This window comes from Brachypodium distachyon, chromosome 5 (assembly GCF_000005505.3).
Source record: "Brachypodium distachyon strain Bd21 chromosome 5, Brachypodium_distachyon_v3.0, whole genome shotgun sequence".
NCBI classification, from domain to species: Eukaryota; Viridiplantae; Streptophyta; class Magnoliopsida; order Poales; family Poaceae; genus Brachypodium; species Brachypodium distachyon.
The window spans coordinates 7,564,017-7,581,808 of record NC_016135.3 but is presented as its reverse complement, the minus strand read 5'-3'; the positions used below and the strand labels follow the sequence as shown (position 1 = coordinate 7,581,808).

General features: G+C 45.4%; 1 long non-coding RNA gene across 3 annotated transcripts; it reads left to right on the top strand.

The window, feature by feature from the left end:
• The first annotated feature begins 14,415 nt into the window (after nt 1-14,415).
• On the top strand, nt 14,416-15,835 carry LOC112269256. Of its 3 annotated transcripts, none has more exons than XR_002960800.1 (2): nt 14,416-15,344; nt 15,575-15,835. It is a non-coding gene; the product is annotated as an uncharacterized LOC112269256 (long non-coding RNA). The 3 variants fall into 3 exon arrangements; XR_002960799.1 differs by having other exon boundaries at nt 14,423-15,006; XR_002960798.1 differs by having other exon boundaries at nt 14,426-15,006; nt 15,598-15,835.
• Nucleotides 15,836-17,792: the final 1,957 nt, after the last annotated feature.

Here is a 17,792-nt window from a genome sequence, read left to right as displayed (position 1 = left end):
ATGCGGAAAGAGGAGGTACAGTTGCAGGATTAACTGGCAAATGGAAATGCAGGTAAGGGAGCGGGAAGGAGCTATACCCGTTGCCGGCACCACCTCCATTGGTGCTGGGTTGCCGGCAGATGCGGTGGCGGCGCCGCTGGCCCACGTGTCCGCCGGGCCGGCGCCGCCGCCACCGTCCATGCGTGCCTTCTTGCTCGGCGCTACAAGCGGGGAATCGTTCCTCCCCCTCTTTCCGGCGCTTTCCGACGAATCGGCCTTCGGGGGGTTGCGCCGGAGCACGAAGCCCCGAAAGACCCCCCGAGCGGGCGGGGCCGTGGGTGCCAGTGGGGTGCCGCGGCCCGGGGCACCGCGGGAACCGTCGAAGGGGCCGCCGCAGCGTCGTGGGCCGTCGCGGGTGTGGCTGCCGCCGGGGCTCCGGCAGCTGCTGCTGAGGGAGCGGCCGGGGCGCTGCGTGCGCCCTCGATCTGCGAACGATCAGGGGCGTATCCTCGCTGTCCTCCTCTTCCCTGTCCATGGGGACGACTACCCGAGACGCGGTTGTAACATCCCAAAATTTCAAATTCTTAAATATGCATTGCATTCATGAGCATCATGCGACAATTGCATTTTTGAATTCAAATTTGAATCTCAAAAGGCTTTAAAAGATTTTATTTCAATATAAACCCTAGGTTTTCACCCATTTGAGCTTTGGATCTTCAAACCAATAGGGTTTAACTATAAATGGGTTTTATTGCATAAATAAGCTATCCTATAATTTTTGGATAATTATTTGGAGTTGAAAAACTGCTTTATTTAAATAGTTATAACCCTAAAGGCATTTATAGGGCAAATGTGTTTTTAGATATTTTATTTTGAGGGGAAATTACTCCCAAAAGTTGAATCATGATAGAACATGATTTTACAAATTTTCGGGAATTTATTTGGGCTAATTTGGAGTTCAAAATCAAAAGACATCAAAGAAATGAGAAAAAAGGAAAAAGAAAAGGCTAAAAGAAAAAAAAAAGGAAGAAACCGGACCGGCCCGGCCAAATGGGCCTAACCGGCGCCGCTTCGCCCGCACCCAAACCGGGCCGAGCCGGCCCCGCTACGTGCGCGCGCCCGCAGCCACTGAGAGGGGGGGGCCACCTGGATGAAAAGTGCCGCCATCGCCGCCCCGTTGATCCCGGCCTTCCCGAAGCAAACCGAGAGCGCCCCTATAAAGCCCCGCCCCTCCTCTCTTCTTCCCCTCTGCTCGCCCCCTCTCGCATGCGCCCACACCGACGACATTGGTCGCCCGAGCCGCGGGGACGCCGCCGCGATTCTTGGTCGCTGCTGACGAACGGGTGAGTCAATCTCGCTGCCAATTGCACCCCCCTACTCCTCTCTCTCTCGCGCACGTCGTGACACGGTTCCCTTCTTCTTTTGCGCACCGCAGCTCACCGGCGTCATCGAACCGAAGCTCCGCCGCCGCCCGCCGCCTTCGCGTCGTCCTAGGCAAGGATCCCACCGTCCATGAGCCTCGTCGACCCCGTCATCGTCTTCGCCGTGCCGCCCCGCCTCGTCCCCGCTCTTCCCCGAGCCCGGCCGCCCCGGGCCGTCGCCGCCGCTCGCCGGAAACCTAGCCGGACTGGAGGTCAGCTCGCGAGCCCTCGTCCGTCCAATCTCATTCGATGGCTGAGATTAGATCGAGATTAATTCATTTAAACGAACCGTACCGACCAATAGGGTTGTGACACGTGGCACTTTAATAGAAAAATAAAAATGTAATTTTAATCCCCCGGTTTAGAATAAATGGCACTTTTGCAGAAAAGCCGCTGTAACTTCAAATGCTTATAACTTTTAAACCCTTTGGCCAAATTTAACAAACTTTACCTTTTTGGAAAGCTATCAACCTGTAGAATAATTTGGCACTATTTAAATTTAAATTTGAATATTTGAATCACAGTCAATTTACAGAATAGTAGTGTTTAATGCCATTTAATTCATAACTAATTATTTAGAAGTCCTTTTTAAGTGAAACCAGTACCCAAAAATTTATTTTATTATCCTCTGTCCATTGGAGCAGAGAAATAAATATTTTGAATTAAATAAATTGGCTGATGCCAATAAAATCTTATTTTAGGGTTTAAACCCTAGCTTTTGCTTTTTGTTTTTAAACCTAATACATTGATTTTAATTATCAATGCTTCGGACCAGTTAATCACCAAATAAAATCAACCCAAATCATGTCACATGTTTTACATTACATCATGGCATATATTTTTACTTTTCATTGTATTGTGTGTTTATGTATGCAATGTTTGTAATTGATTAGTTTTCTCGGAGAGCGGACTGTGTGATTGTGAAGAGTGCTTGAATACCAACTACTATCAAGGCATGTTCACTTTGACCATTATCCCATTATTTTATTATGCATTAGATTTTATTAGTTGCATTGTTAGGATTATTATTGTATCTATGCTAAGTATGATTCTCTCCTAGTAGTATAAGATACCCTTGCGATGTCCTCACCACCAATTGCCGTCGTGGTAGTAAAATGCTATGATAATATACAAGGGTGGTATTATTACAATGTGATACTATTGAATTACAATATGATTTTCCTAGTGTATGGCAAAACAAGTAATTCAATGAACCGTCCTGGGTGGGCTGCTTTGAGGAATTGGAGAGGTATGTGACGTCAGCTCCATTTCTATGGGTCCATTTCGACGAGTCGTCTCGCCATTTCTATGGGAGCGCCTGCGTCGCAAATGAGGAATGCCACCCGGGGTAACCAAAGACTGGACTAGTTTCCTGTTTAGTAGCTTCCAGTACAACCACATGGTACTATGGCTCTGCCAGGATGGACGTAAGAAATATGAACCTAGATTCGAGGTGACATCGGTATGTAGTAGTGTAGGTTGAAACGCGTCCCTCAGGTGGTTTGGGGGAATATGTTCTGAAAATTGCTGTAATCGATGCCGTTGCTACTCTACCTTGAGGACAGCAAGGGATTAACACGTCGGTTTCTTGTGGGGAATGTGTACAACCTCTCGAGAGTGTCAAACTAAGTACTTAGCCGTGTCCCCGGTTACGGACAATTATGAGCAACTAGATATTGGGGCTGTAAGGAAGGTCCCACTCGTTCCAATTTCTTAATAAAATGAATGGATTGAACTGGGTAGCAGCATTGATGTATCTACTCAATGTGCCTAGGTTAGTAGGAGCATGGGTGTTTCTACCCCGTGTCCAATAGAAGAAAAACTATTTAATTAAAAATGATAGGATTGAACAATGATGCTTTTATGCAAATAGCCAAACCCCCACATAGCCAAAAGATGCATGTACTTGGTAGGTCATTTATAACTCTGGTGAGGTTGCCAATATATTCAAATGTGTTTACATTCCAACATGCTCTCACCTTGGAGTACTTGTGGCCCTTATGTTCTACCCTTTTCCGCTGCAGTTTTAAAAACAATGTTTTATGATGTTGAAACAGTATTTGTTTATGCTGGCCCAAGAGGTCATGCGAGGTTGTAAATACTATTTAAATTCTGGATGATGCGATGTAATAAAGTCATTTTGACCTTCGTTTCTGTATATTTCATCATGAAACTGTGTGTGCTAGTGAGTCGATCCAGGAACTAGCACGGTAAGCACAGAGATCAAACCCTGTAAGGGGGAGGATCGCTTCAGATGGTATCAGAGCAATGTGTTGCCTGTAGGAACGTGACCCTAGCTGTCATTAGGATAAGACTAAACCATAAGACCAAACCTTAGGATTATTTCTTATCCCTATCTGATCTTTATATATATATTTTATTCCTTATCCCTATTCATCTGAATCTTTCCATTTATATCTTGCATATGCATGACATGTTTGTTGAGTTATATTACATATACACCAAATACTATGCCTTATACCACAGATGCATGTTTCTTTTATTATACCACAGATACATATTTATTTTATTATACCATCCTCCACTATAATCATGTTGCCATGTCATTCACATATTATTATGCATCCAAATTTATTTTGCAAATCCACCATTATATATTACTTTTTATCAACTTATTCCCACTTTACTACCTTTATTTTATTTTTACCTACATCCGACCATTTGATCATGTCACTGATACTCCCTTACCTTTCCTTCTTGTTTTCTATAGATGGGAAGCCCAACACCTTTTGGCAACATACCGCCTTATACCAGAGTCTACTACCCCTCCACGGATGAAGACCAGTTGTTCAGTGCCCCTTTGGCGGCACTGTGTGCGTCTCTTTACCTGCCACCACCCAGGTTCAGAGGCCGCGTCGAGCCCGCCGTGCCAGAAGGATGGCAGCCACGGTGGGAGATTGAGGCAAAGATCCGCGGGCATGAGATCGCGCCTGCCACTCAGGATATCACCTTCATCGCCCGCTACCCCACCTTCGAGCAGGGCCTTCAGTTCGCCATGCAGTGCGCCTTCGCACAAGTGTGCCGGGACTATCGGCACGAGTTTCCCGAGGACTCCCCCTTCCTTCTCTTTGGAAGGCGGAACCATGCATGCTCGGCTGTGGCAACAACCAATGACGAGGATGCAACCCCGGTGACTACCCATTTCGAGAACTTGGAGACAAACACAGTGGTCTTAGAGTCTTGACTCGAGCACGAGATGACCCGGGCCGACCTAGCCGAGGAGCAGGTTGGTAATCTGTTGGGAGAGAAGACTCAGTGGCAGAAGGGCCACGTGAATCACGTGGACGTGGAAGAGATCACCGAGGAACCAGGTATCATACTTGGCACCTTCCACATTAATGCTTTTGAAGTACTAGTTCTATTCGACACTGGTGCATCACATTCATTCATTTCAAGAGTATTGGTAGAAAGAGGCAAATTACCCTCTGAGACCATGGGTAGACCCATGAAAGTGAACTCACCGGGTGGAACAATACTAGCAACCCGACACTGCCACCAGCTACCCCTTAGTATTGGGAGACACATTTTTTCCTTTGATCTCATAGTCATAGAATTCCGACGACTGGACCTAATCTTGGGAATGGACTGGTTGACCTTGTATGAAGGTTTAGTAGACTGTGCCCAGAGGACTGTCACACTCACAACCCCTGACAAAAGACGCATCCGCTACAAGTCAACCCATGAGCTTAAGAGACCCAAGGTTAATGCTCTTAAGGGGGTTAGCATGGACGAAGTACCAATGGTAAAGGAATACCCGGACGTATTCCCAAAGGAATTATCAGGCATGCCACCGGACCGTGAAGTTGAGTTCCTCATCGAGTTAATGCCAGGAAGTGGACCCATAGCCAAGAGACCATATAAGATGGTTGTGGATGAATTGAAGGAATTGAAGAAGCAGCTAGCTGAACAGTTAGCGAAAGGTTTCATCCGCCCCAGTTCATCACCCTGGGGAGCACCCGTGCTGTTTGTAGAAAAGAAAGACAAGAGCCAACGGATGTGCATTGACTATCGTTAACTAAACGAAGTGACGATAAAGAATAAATATCCTTTGCCCATAATCAATGATCTTTTTGATCAATTGAAGGGAGCTCAAGTGTTCTCAAAGATCGATCTGCGATCAGGATATTTTCAGCTGAAGATCCGAGAGATGGACATTCCCAAAACAGCTTTCACCACTAGGTATGGATTGTATGAGTACACTGTGATGCCTTTTGGTTTGACCAATGCACCTGCATACTTCATGAACATGATGAACAAGGTGTTCATGGAATTCTTGGACAAATTTGTCGTGGTATTCATCGATGACATCTTGATTTACTCCAAGAGAAGGGAAGAGCATGAGCAGCATCTGCGCATGATTTTGGAGAAGCTGAGAGCGCACAAGCTGTACGCCAAATTCAGCAAGTGCGACTTTTGGTTGTCAGAAGTTAGCTTCCTTGGACACCTAGTGTCAGGCGCTGGAGTAGCTGTTGACCCAGCTAAGGTTGCAGCAATTACAGAATGGGAGGCACTGAAGAACGTCGAAGAAGTCCGTAGTTTCCTTGGACTTGCTGGTTACTACCGGAGATTCATTGAGAATTTCTCCAAGATAGCAAAACCCATGACCTAGCTCTTAAAGAAGGAGAAGAAGTTTGCCTAGAATGAGAAATGTGAAGAGAGCTTCCAGGAATTGAAGAAAAGACTAGTGTCTGCACCCATCCTTGTTTTGCCCGACCTGCAAGAGGATTTTCAAGTATACTGTGACGCCTCATGTGGCGACCCAGACCCGTAAGGATCCGGACCTCTGTGTAATCTGTGCTAGTCCCTGGATCAAATGCTAGCACACACAGTTCCATTGATGAAATACCATACACATGTCTATTATATCGGTTCGAAAGACAAATCCAGAGTACTTAATACAAGCCAAGCGGAAGTCCAAATAAAGCAAACTGATAAAGAGGAAGTCCCATCAATGCCACAGGCAAGTTCAGTGTAGACTCGCGACCCTGCGTCTTCTTCTTATGCGTCACTCTCTGCACATGATAGGTGCAGGTCAGTACATTGAATGTACTTACAAGTCACACTTGACTGGTTAGGAGAAATGCATTGAAATGATGAAGGATTTCCTAGTTTGGCTACTAGGGTTGTTTTTGCAAAATGCTGCTTTTGGGGTTTCGAAATATTCATAGTACTTTCCTTTGAAAATCTCTATCTTGGAGTTTTGATAAAACAGGGTTTGATCAATAGTATGGTCATTCTGTGGATGTTCACTCCACGAGCTAGCTATGCACTCTGGGTCAACTGACACATAGCATCCCTTTTCCCTGACTCATTCCGTGGAACCTTCCATCGAGTCAAAACAGTTTTGGGGTTTTTTAGAAACAAAACTTGAACATCTCCACTTCTCCAGACTTAATGACTCAAAGTCGCCCGTAACCAGGGGCATGGCTAATCGATTAGATTGACACTCTCGAGAGGTTTGTACACTTTACCCACTTGACACAATCAGTCCATAGTGTTGCCTGACGACAAGCGTGCGCAACAGGTAAAGATTGTGACAAAGTCTTTCACTAGAAGCCCCCTAATACCTAATTCTGGCACCGCCCGCCCCATATGAGCACATTGGCTCCTCTCCGGATGGCGATACCCAGGTAAGGGTTTCCCGCTAGTTAGTCGACCAAGCCAGAGCCCATAATAGCAAGTGGTTGCACAAGAAGCCTTGTACATGAGAAGGTTTGAACTCTTGGATTTCTGGACAGCGGTCCCCACCTTCTCCTGAGTGTGTACCCGTTACGGGGCTACAACACTTGCCGACAGCCAACTGGCCTCCATCATACCACTCCATCCAGATAAAACATTTTGGTTTTATTTCGAAAACATTTTTCCAAAAACATACTCGCTCATAAAGAGCACTTAATACTTTCAATAGAGTTTGGGTCCCGTCCCGTTATAATAGTATAGCATGCTTTGGAAAATCGTAAATACATAACCTATGGTATTTGGTGGCATGGCAATAAAATCCTATAAGCAATCTACTAGGAATAACTAAACATGTTGAAAACGCATTTGATAAATACTTCATACAGAAATAACTCTAACATGCATCCCTATGATGTTGTAAACAAAATAGCATAAGCAAAAATATAGGTACTACATGGTCAATAAGTGTAACTTGCCTGGTTCAGAAAAGTTGTTGCGGTCGTCAACTCCCTGGCACTCGTCGCAATCGCAATCCGAATAATCTAACGCAAAGAACGAAACAACAATAAATGCATAGTTCCAAACATCTCTCAAAATCCAAATATAACTCCAAATGAACTTCGGATAAAAGATGTATCACAAGCATACAAAAACAGAACCTAAACGTCATCTAAGTAATACCATAGTATTAACAATTCAAGTTCTAAAGCCTAAGGTTAAGGCTAGTGTGGCTAAGTCTGAAGATTCAGTAATCTCCTTCTGTTAACAGATTGCAACTAGGGTTGACAGGCAAAAGGTGCTAAATTACAGAACATGGCACGAAATGTACGCGACGGTATAGTTCTAAGGTTGTGCTAACTAATGCAACAGGTTTCAGGTCAATTGGATAAACAGGTCAAAAGTTACTGGCTTGCAAAGGTGGCTAGTCAGATTCTGACAGACAAATAATACTAACTTCTACTGAAAAGCTACTCATGCTAAACTATTCCAATGACAGAGAACTAAACAAAGGAATCCAAGAATATGATCTACTCTTCCAAATGGCACTGGTTTCACTAACTATGGAGATATGAGGCAGTAGCTATGAACAGATGAATGTGGCTACTCTAAAACAGGACAGTACAGGATATGAACTTCTACCGTCGTGCTGCTAGTGAAGGTGAAGTTGAAATGGTCCAACTAGGAAATGGCTGTGAATGGGTGTTCCTAAAGTTCAATCTGCAGAAATAAACAACTAAAATGATGCTACGGACAACAAGAAGAACTACTGCGAATAAGGCTACCCACTAAGAATGGTGCTGCAACCTTCTGCCGCGGCAGAGATACGGCAGAGAGGCTGCTTAGAATACCGTTTTGCGACGACGATGCAAAGCACGAGATGAACCATCTACGGCTACTGTCTACAGAGAAATTATAGAGGAACATACACTCTACAGTATGGTGAAATCTAGAGCACATAATGATCAGAGGTTTGCTAACAATCAACGCAAGAACCGGGCTACTCGAAGAGAATGGAGATGAACCAAACCATACCCCAAATCTCACTGGAGATGAACGGAATCGACGAATCGAAGCTAGGGGACGAAGAAGAAGGCTTGGGGGAGGTTCACGGCGTCGCGGGGATCACGAAGGCGGTGGCGGCTCGGCGAACGGGGCAGCGCAGCTCCGGCAATTTCTCGCCGGAGTTGGGCGGCGGCGGCGGCGGTTTTGGGCACGGGGAGCGGCGCTCGGGCAGGGAGAGTGAGGGCGTGCGGGGCGTTCGTGAGAGGGGCGCGAGCGGATTTTATAGGACTCGGGGCGCGTGGGCGGGGTGGCCGGCGGTTGCCGCGCGACATGGAGTCGGGGGCGCGTGCGGCGACAGAGGGTGCGCGGGCGCGAGCGTGGCCAGGCGCGGGCGGGCGCGGGCGACGCGGGCTGCGGCGGGGTCGGCGGGGCGGTGCGGGGCAGCGGCGGCGGCAGTTGCGCAGGGAGCGGCGAGCGGCGGTTGGCCGGAGATCGTGGGCGAGTGGCCGGAGGTAGGGGATGACGGGTGGGGCCCACCTGTCAGTGAGAGAGAAGGAGAGAGAAAGAGAGAGAGAAAGCGTATTTCTCGTAATACGTTTTCCTGCGGAGAAACCGTAATACCAGAGAAAAAGAAAAAGAATAAAAGAAAAGGATTAATAAATACTTTTCAGGATCTATAATTCACCTGAAATTCCATTTAAATCATTTAAAATACCAAATGGCTTCAGAAAAATTCCCAAAAATTCTATAAAATAATATATTTCATTTAGAGTCCAGGAAAATTATTCCCACACAAAAATAAATTAGTGAATATAGTTTTAATGCTTTTAAGCTTTAAATAAATCCAAATAAAATCCTAAAATGCATTTTTAAATTCTAGAAAATTCTCAAATCAATTTCTATCAACCTACAACATTCCAAAACACCATTTTAAACACTTTCAATAATGCATCATAACGGACACCAAAATTTTAAGATATGATCAAGGTGATATGTATAAGAAATGAAAAGGTGCGAACTGGGAAAGCATTTCGGCATGGCTTCTACTGGCCAACAGAATTAGCCATACCGAGAAATTAGTCAAGACCTGTGAAGCGTGTCAGTTTCACGCAAAGAAGAGCAACCAGCCGGCTCAAGCCCTGCAAGTCATCCCGTCCTCGTGGCCGTTTGCGGTCTGCGGCTGGACATCGTCGGCAAGATGCCGTGTGCTTTGGGCAGCTACGAGTACCTCCTCGTTGCCATCGACAAGTTCTACATATGGGTCGAGGTGGAGTCTGTGCGAGCTGTCACGGCACATGCGGCCATCAACTTCTTCAAGGGCTTTGTGCGCCAGTGTGGTGTGCCCAACAGCATCATCACCGACAATGGCACGCAATTCACAAGTGCGGTGTTCCAAGCTTACTTCGAGGACATGGGTATTACGATCCACTTCGCCTCTCTCGCTCACCCAAGGAGCAATGGGCAGGTGGAGCGCGCCAACGCAGAAGTGCTGCAGGGGCTCAAGACGAGAACCTTTGACAAGCTCAAGGGCCACGAGAAGAACTGGGTCGAAGAACTCCAGCCCGTATTGTGGTCTATCAGGACCCCACCAAGTCGGGCAACGGGTCAAACTCCGTTTGCCCTCATCTACGGGGCAGAAGCTGTGCTACCCCTCGAGCTCAAGCATGGGTCACCTCACGTACGTGCGTACGGCGACGGGAGCCAACACGCGCAGAGGATTGACGACCTCGGCTTCTTCGAGGAGATTCGATGCCGGGCTGCTGTGCGAGCCGCGGCCTACCAGCAGGGGCTCCGTCGTTATGACGACAGGAGAGTCCATCCCCAGGGGCTCGAAGTTGGAGACCTGGTCTTGCGCCGGATACCAGGATCGAAGGCCGGGAACAAGCTAAGTCCAAATTGGGAAGGCCCTTTCCGGGTAGTGCAAGTGACCAGGCCGAGGGCTGTCCGGTAGAAACTGAAGAAGGCTTGTCGGTGCCATAGCTGGAATAATGAGCACCTACACAAGTTCTACCCGTGAAACGGTGGCGCCTTACCCACGGGTGACGCTGCTGTAGCATGCCTCTTTAAGCTAGTGTAGTCGGGTAAGGCCCGATTGTAATCCGCTAGCAAAATGTGAATAAAGATAAGTGTTGCTTCAATTCATGTTCTTTTATGCTGTTAATATTTGCTTCTGTCTCCTGCTCTATGTGCACAGAATTGTCTCCTCATCCTTGGCTGTGAGCAGGGGGCTGCCAGAACCCTGAAAACCAAGCTCGTTGCCGGGAACCCCGGAACGAGGCCAAACCGTTGCTGGATCTTGGAAAGCACCTTGGTAGGAAAGAGAATGCTCACACCCAAGTCTGAGGTCGACTCTTCTGTGCCCGGGGGCTCAGGCACACGGTGATGCTCGTGGAGCTGTCACGGGTGTTGTCGTTTTGCGAGTAAGTTGTACATATATGGCAATTACTTTGAGGCTTGATGCAGGAAACCGAGACAGGGCCAGTGCCTCCATGTGTACGTTGACGGCTCGGCGTGCGTGGCAGCAAGGACAGCGCTTCGGCTATTTAAAGACCGGAGTAAGCGCGAGTCCATCCACAAGCAAGAAAGCGAGTGATGTGACAGAGAGGCGATGGTGGTGTTAGGTTCCCTTTCCATATACTTTTCATGAAGTAAGGCTACATTGCGCATGGTCATGGTGATAAGTCCACGGTTCTCGCTACTGGTTTTATTCTTCTAAATAAGACTTACATTACTTGTGTAAATGTTCTGTATGTTGCTCCAGCTAATATTTCTTCTTTGTTGTGTTGCATCAGATGGTAACCAATGACATATCCATACTAAGCATTTGAATTATTCAGTGCCATTCTTCCATGCAGAAAACATAGTGAATTTGCTTAGCTATTTGTACTCTTATACTTTGTTGCTTTCCTGAACATGTCAACCGTATTCTACTTTGGCTTTGCTGAAGATGAAATGGTATATTTTGGTATGAAACCAGTGATTAGATGTATGTATATTACAATGTTTTCTTCTTCATATTCTCTCTTGAAGCGTACATTCATAAAAAGGGAAACGATGAGAGACTCTTTAAGAGTGGGAAATAAGGTGAGGTAACAAAAGGAGGAAGTCCATGGTGGAAATATTGCTCCGTTGTATGCTACTCGTATGAATTTGTGTAGCATGCCCAATTCATTCTTTGTATAGTGCCATGTTGCAGCAACACGACAATGAAAATTTGATTGTGCTATCCGGAGGAATGGAATTTGATTTCATTTCCCAAAAAGCACGATAGACCAAGCTGATTTCAAACAGCACGAGGCTCCCTCCTGGACTCCTAGCAGTATAGTAGCAAATCACTAGCCTGATAACACCAGCGCAGCAAAGCGCGCTTTCCCATCTAGTACAACTCTATATGCATTTGGTTACATATTAATGTTATCTGCCTGTGTCATATTAATTTTTATATATTGTTTAGGAGAACACAATACCAATTTGCTGTTGTTTCCATTCATTGTACAGGAACATAAAAAGGTTCAGGTGATCCTACTTCCATGTCTACAGATATTATAGAAGTCCAAAAATCTAAACATATATTTGCCTTCCTTTGACCACTAAGTTTCTTTGCCTTCCTTTGAACATCTTGAGAGTTTATGTATAGAAAAGATAAAAGGAGTATTTAAACCTGATGCCAAAATGATGCTTGCTCCTTAGGAGTAAAACAGAACAGATCGACGAGAGCAGTTAAATCTGCATGCCTAAGCCTTAACAGTTTGAACCCCAATGAACTAAAATTTCAGTTGGCAACAAATGCGTTTGCAATTTGCGTAGTGCATGCACCTTCAGACACAGAATTCATCTGACATTGAATTGCATCAGAAAATTGATGAGGACGAAACTGGTAACCTCGAAGGCGTTGTCGGTGTGATTAGCGGCAGACGGGCCCTGCCCACTCGCAGGGGCGCAACGGTGACAAGCAGATCCCAATTGTGGCGTGGCGACGGCAGGGGACGGAGGTCACAGAGCAGACGCAATGACGGTGGGTTGCGAGCGAGGTGGGGAGCGCGGGAGGGGACGGCGGCGGATCACGAGCAGGGATCAACGGCGGCGGGGCGCGAGCACGACGACGAGAGGATTGGCAGGGTGGTGGCGTGGAGACAGCGGGAGATCGCGAGGGCGCGAAGGTGTACGGTGGCAGATCGCGGCATGGAAGGGGGGCGGGGCTTGCGAGAGGCGGGGTACAAAAAATTAGACTATTCGAGTGATGATGATGTCAGGCTGAAAGAGTCTCCCGCCAAGACGACTGTCAGCCTCCACGGATTAATCACTAAGCGCACACGATTAGAATGTACTACTTGCTTAGTGAGTGTGTTTAGTTATACTGCTTAGTGGGGCTATTAATAGTCCGTATGTTTAGTGGGGTGAAGTTGGAAAGAACAAGTTCATGATTTTATAAGCAGTAGTAAAGATGTAGCCAAATCTAGTTCAGCCCAACCCAAACCCATCCACCCCAACACCACAGTAAACCTAAATACCACTCGTGGACCCTCTTTGTGAACCCTCAAATCCTACAACCTCCATGCCTCTAAGGCGCAGCTGCTCCCGTCCTATTTCATACCGCTGCACTAACCGGGGACCAGCGCAACCTCTTCATTGGCGCATAAACGTTGGTGTTCTTCACCGCGGCATGTCGTCCGCCCCTCGGACTTTTGTATTCCGACAGACATTCAATTTTGTATCCGTGTTCGTGCATATATTCACTCCATATTCCTTTTCCATAGTATCTTGCTGAAACATAAATGGAATGGCAACACTGGACAATGTTTGGATCATATACCCAAGAAATACAAAGCAACTCCTATTATGACTAAGAATTACAACGAAATCTCTTGAAAACATCTTTACCATGATATCAAACTTTCCAACACGGAATTATGTCGATGCTTTAGTAAAGAAACCGCAATTAGACTTGAACGGCAATACTATCACTCGTACCCCTGCACGAAGTTGACTACTTTCAAAAGTTTCAAAAAGCCTCTTGAGTCGCCCATCCAAAGAGATGGGAAGCCCTGAGCATTGAACGTACTTGGGTCAGAGATGATCCTAAAAGTACAGGTCATCGAAGCACAAGATGTATACCAGAACACGAAAAAAACTCCAAAGACACACAAGACCATACCGAATAAATCCCCGTGACACACTAACATAAAATCATCAAATCCATATGAACAGATCGGCGAGGACACAAACTCAAAATCCGCAAAATCAGACGCATCGAACCTGTGAGTAGAACTTTTTGGTCAACACCAGAGAAAAAACCAGAGTACCTTTATTCTCAACGGCATCACGCCCTCCGCCATAACGTTGCCGATGAAGACCACACAACTCGTAATAATAAACACTTCTCGATGCGTTTATCAGGACCCAAGGTTCCCCTCACCTAACAGCACCAAGATGGTATCAGGAGGCGAGGGAAACCTGCGAATTCTGAATTGAAAACCTAATTTTTCTGACCGCCGCCGCCAGGCTCTTCCGAAACAGTACATTTTCTTTTTCGTTTATCTTCTATGTAATCTATTAAGCTCAACCCGAGTCCATCCACATCGACCATACCCACTGGAAACCCAAATACCCAATACTTCTCCAAGAACCCATGATCCTACAACCTCCATGCCTTTTGCATACCTCTACGCCGACGAGTAAGTGCCGGCCTGTCGTCCATCCCTCAGACTAGACTTTTGTATTCCAACAAACATCTTTACTAATTAATTTCTAGTTTGCGTAGGTCCGTCGTCCGTACGTCGTCCCTCCGCGCCCGCACTATTGCGAAAGAAACCGTTTCTCTGTCGACCTGCATCGCAGCGCCCGCTCGATCTAAAAAAACAACCACCCCACCTCGCATCGCAGGACCAGCCGCCTCCCTACGGCGCCCCTGGCCTCCCTGTCGCGCCCGCGGCCTCCCAGCCCCGCCAACGCCTTACCCCGCCCCGCCGCAACCTTTCCAACCACGCCTGCCCGCCCCGCCTGCCACCTCCTCTTGCCATGCCGCAACCTTCTCCGGCCGCCCCAACCTGGCGACCACTGACCTCTCCCCTCATCCGTGAAGACTGCTGGAGGCGGCCATCCTCCAGGCTCTCAAACAGCCGGGGTCGGACAAGAAGGAGTAGAGAGCGGGAGAGGGGTGAAAAGAGCTATAGAAGTCGGCGGCGCAGGCAAGGGGTCAAGCGGTGGGCGCAGATGGTTCAGACCCAGGCTCTCAGCCATTCGCCCCCTTCTCGTTCGCGGACGGCGATGCAGGCACGGAGGCCCCGGCTTCTGCTTCCTCCCGTCACCACTACCCCACGCGGGGAGACGCTACTCTGCGCGCCCACCCTCACATTTGGACAACAGGGGCATGCCCCCCCTCGCCTCCCCACCCCGCCTGAAGGTGCCCATCTACACCTATCCCCTCTTCTCAGATAGCTCCAAGGCTATTGATCAATCTTCAGTGATAAACATGTGATTCAATAACATTGGTAGAAATGCATTTTTTGTGAAATCGCATGTTTATCGGAAAGACACCGCCAAGCAAGTTTTACTGGTCATACCATCTGAAGTACGTTGGTTGGGTGGTATATTTTGTGGGCGTGCCATAAAGATTATACGGTAGAGAGAAAGATTGTTTAATTGTGTACTGTTGACATGCTCATGAATGGGGGTGATATTCTTGTGGATAGGGATGACAACACTGATTTTAGAGAGGAAGACATCCATTACGTCTTAGAGGTAACTCGATGGTATTTCCTTTTATTACTGCATATGCGCTCGGTAGTGAAATTTCTACCAGAACACCATTTAAAAAAATGTAGTCGTCGTGCAGATAATTTTTATGTTTCTTCAGAAAATATTGCAAATAAGTTACAAGCACACCAGAAACAAATGAGGGGTGTTAAAAAGCCTGATTATTGGTACCTACAGTCGTTGCATATGTTTGAAACAAATTCTTACTTTTACAGGATTATGTATATTGTCAATGCAGATCATCAATTGGTCATACTGTTATAACGACTGAAGGTAATGAAATTGCAGATTTTTAAGCTGCATTTTCAGCATTGGCCCAAGAATTGTGTGCAAAAGTTATATAAGGCATGGTGTGAGACAGTGGCAGCTGGGAGGACCATAGTTGATTTTTATTGTGAATGAAAATGAGAATGAATCTCTGTGTTCTATTCCATTGATTGACGATGATATTTATACAGAGTGAAGAGGCACCAATACATGCATTGGTGTCCCAAACTTTTGCCTTCGCGTCCCAAATTTTCCAAAATTTGGGACACGAACAGTTACATAAGCAACTGCCTAATAATTCATTAACTAACTAATAATTAATCTAATTGATCATAAATAATTATCCTTAACACTCCCCTTTGATCAATTTGCTTTGTTGATTTGTATATTCTTGAATCATCATGGAATCTTGTAATCTCTTAATTTCCTCCAAAAACCCTGTGGGAAAAATATTGAGAAAATAATAATAATATTGATATGTTATGAAAAGTCCCTTTAAAAAACCCAATGGGAAAATTATGGAGAAAATGGTATAACATATTTTGAATATTGTCTTTTGATAATTCATATTGAATTATGTGGACAATAAATATGCCTTGTATATTATCAATAAAAACACCGGTGGGGAAAATAGAAAATATGAAATATGATCTTATGTTAATATTGTCTTATTAAAAACCTTTTATGAGAAACAAGTGAGTAAAACTCATAATAGGAAAAGAGTGCAATATGATGTTATGTACAGGTTAAACTCAGGTGAATACTCCCCCTGATGCTTGCAAATTTTTTAAGTTGTCGCATACCAATCCCATATATACATTTATGAAATGTGGAGTTGGGCAAGGACTTAGTAAACAAATCTGCGAGGTTTTCACATGATTTGGTTTGCAAGATATTTATCTCCCCATTTTGTTGTAATTCATGAGGATAGAATAGTTTAGGTGCAATATGTTCAGTTATATTGCTTTTTATATAACCTGATTGCATCTCAGTAACACAAGCTGAATTATCCTCATAGATAATCGTTGGTGATTCAATTGAACCAATACCACAGGATTGTTGTATGTGGTTAATCATTCTTCGTAGCCATACACTTTCACGAGATGCTTCGTATAAAGCTGTTATTTCCGAATGATTTGTTGATGTAGCCACTAGGGTCTGTTTAGAAGACTTCCACGATATGGATGTCCCACCGTGTAAGAACACGAAACCGGTCTGAGATCTGGCATTGTGGGGATCAGATAAATAGCCAGCATCAGTGTATCCGATTAGTCCAGAGTCTTGGTTTTTCTTTTGAAAATATAGACTTAGATCTTTAGTTCTTTGTAGGTAGCGAAATACTTGCTTGACTCCTGCCCAATGGCGTTTTGTTGGAGCTGCGCCGTGTCTAGCTAGTAAATTTACCGCAAATGTAATATCCGACCGGGTGCAATTTGCTAAGTACATTAATGCTCCAATGGCACTAAGATATGGGAATTCAGATCCCAAAATTTCCTCTCCATCACCTTTTTGTCTGAATGGATCTTTCTCTACGTCTACAGATCGAACTGCCATAGGTGTTTTGCATGGATAGGATTTGTCCATGTTAAATTTCTCTAAGATTTTCTGAATATATGTAGCTTGGTGAACCAATATTTCCGAAGAAGGTGCTCAAGTTGTAAACCTAAGCAGAACTTGGTTTTACCCAAATCTTTCATTTCAAATTCCGTCATTAGATGATTACGAGCCTCATCAATATCCTGTTTGTTGCCAATGAAGTTTAAATCATCAACATATACAGAGATAATGCAAAATCCTGTTTTGGATTTCTTGATGAATACATATGGGCAGTCATCATTGTTAAAGTAACCATTTTTAATGAGAAACTCACTTAGTCGGTTGTACCACATCCTACCCGACTATTTTAAACCGTATAAAGATTTATTCAACTTTATACAGTACATGTAACGTTTTGCGTTAGCATTCAGAATTCGGATTCCATCGGGAACCTTCGTGTAAATATCCGAATCTAATGACCCATAAAGATATGCAGTCACGACATCCATCAACTGCATAGATAGACGATTTTGAACAGACAATGAGATTAAATATCGGAAAGTAATTCCACTCATAACCGGAGAATATGTTTCATTGAAATCAATGTCGGGTCTCTGCGTGAACCCTTGT